A 2,419-nucleotide genomic window follows, 5' to 3' on the forward strand; every position below is an offset into this window, starting at 1 on the left:
TACTAGGATTTTTTTCGTTTTGTTTTTTTTTTTTGATAAAACAGCCCTTTCTGCTTGTTGCAAGATGACGGTAAAACATTAAGACGACTGTTTATCTCCTGGCAGGACTCCCATGTTACCCAAGCTCTTCTTTTTCCTCATCTCCCCTGATGTTCAATGGCAGCAATTAGTCCTTGTCAGCTGCTGTTAAAAAGCACTCCTAATTCCGAGAGTGCTGCTGCTGCTGCCAAAATCACTTTGCTTTTCAATTTCACTCAAAAGGTCCTGCTCATGGGTTTCCTTTAGCCACTAATTGCTTGTCTTAATGAATCAATCTCCCTTCCCTTTCCTTCGAGTAGTAGCCAGATCTAGCTTGTTACTTGCATGGTCTGTCAGACCTGCTGAGGTCTGTAATGCTGGCATGCCAGAATACAATGTATTTCAGCATCATCCCCTGGAGGAGACAGCCTTTGGTCCAACTATGCACCCACATCTCAGAGTCTACATGAACAGTGTGGACTTCTTCCTGCTCTACCTGGAACTGTGCAGCAATGCAGAAGCTCAACTATTGCAACCCCGCATGGCAGAGACTTAATTCATCTAGAAAGTGTTTCCAAAGGCCTCGTGTGTAATCCTTGCTTTTTTCTTTAGTGGTAATTTGTATACTTGGAGCATTGCGATTCATTTAATTTTTTCAAACATCTGTTTGCAAATGTTTGCATTTTGAAATGGAGAAGAGATTGTTGGCCAGCTTTAAATATTATGATGCTTGCTATGGTGAAGTTGCTCTTTCTGCTTTCTGTCTAAAATAGCAGCTGAATCTTGTGGCATTTTGTGTGGTATAAGTGGATGCATTACTAACTGAAGGGAAACAACTACAAATGGCATTTATTTACTTTGCAAAGCATTGTATCCATCTTCATCCCCAGTGTCTAGGAATGATCTCCCGAGATGTTTGATTTTGAAGGTTTAGGTATTTTCCTTTTGCTGGCAATGGCTATCATAGTCCATATACTTTACCATGACTTGCAGCTAGTCTGAGGGCTGTCAGGCAGAATATACAGGTGCTTAAATGGGTGCCACATGAGGTCTCCAGATAAGTAGTTAGGTACACGGAGAGAGAATTTTTGCTGAAGTGGAAATACAGCCATCTGCTGCCTGGCTTGAAACTAAAGCCTCTGTGCAGGCCTGCCTCTGTGCACAATAGCATGTTCCAGTCCATGTGTGCCGTGAAACACGTTGGTCCAAGACGGTGAAGACAAGACAGGACCGTTTTGTGTGTTTTGGTGTTTGCTTCAGTACAGGGATATGAAGCGCTGTTGCATGTGGGGAATGTCTCTACTTTAGGATGCAGCTGATAGAGGTGCAGCTTACTGACTGAGGAAGCCAGCACATGCATGCATCGTTTACTGGAGTTGCTGCTCTGCTTTGTCTTGTAGCTGAAAATGGAATAGTTTTACAGGGAAAACTGTGATGAGGCATTATCAGAAAGGTTACTGCTCTTTTCTTGCTGCTTCGCATTACCTAACGTTACTGTATGCCGTGCATTACGTGATCCTGGGGGATATAGCACTACCAATAGCAATGTTACTTGCGTTCCCCAGCTGCTGCGTCTTCCCACCAGGGGCCAGGAAAGGCCCTGAGCCTTGCCCAGGTGCAGGGGACGCAGGTCCTGTGCCCTGGGCAGCGGTGCCATCTCCCAGTTTAACAAGTTTATAATGGACTCAAGCTTTCATTGACTTCAGTGGCAGTTAGCGGGCATCATAAGTTATTGAGATAAGTTTCCTTTCTAGAAATTATTTTTTCCTGTGTCATTTCTATGCCTTGAATGTGAAAACTGTGTTTTAGTTCATTCCTTTCATATATAAAACCTGCAGCAGCTCTAGTGATCTGTGGTCTTGTAAAATAGTGAATGTAGCTTTGAACCATGTTCTGCAAACTCAAAACCCCGGAGTCTGTCCCTGCCCACTGCTGCAGCCCATCGCCGCAGGCCTGCACCCCACATGCGCTCCCTTCCCTTCAGCGTGCGGCCCCGCGGGCTCTTCTCCAGGCTCCCCTCCCTCCCTGAGCCCGGGGGTGCCGGGGCAGCCCTGGCCCAGCTGGGCTTTGGCAGCAGGGTGGCACCCAGCCCTCTGCTCCCTCCAAACCCCGGCACCAGCCAGCTCGTGGGTGTCCCTGGCAGGGGAGGCCAGTCCTGGGGGCAGGGGGAGAGTCTGCACCAACCCTTCCCTCCGTGCCCTTGCGCTCTCTCCAGCTGGCAGAGCACAGCAGCAGAGCAGACGAGTACCTGTACCAGTGCCTGCGGTACCTGCAGAGCCCACAGGAGTCCATGCGAGAGGCGTCCATCAGGATCATTGGTGAGCCACAACCCCACGGGGGCCCCTCTCTGCCCCACTGCAGCTTGGCCCCAGCCCCAGCTGCTGCACCAGCAGCAGCAGGA

Source organism: Fulmarus glacialis, unplaced genomic scaffold, assembly GCF_000690835.1.
Source record: "Fulmarus glacialis isolate BGI_N327 unplaced genomic scaffold, ASM69083v1 scaffold1081, whole genome shotgun sequence".
In the NCBI taxonomy this organism is placed as follows: domain Eukaryota; kingdom Metazoa; phylum Chordata; class Aves; order Procellariiformes; family Procellariidae; genus Fulmarus; species Fulmarus glacialis.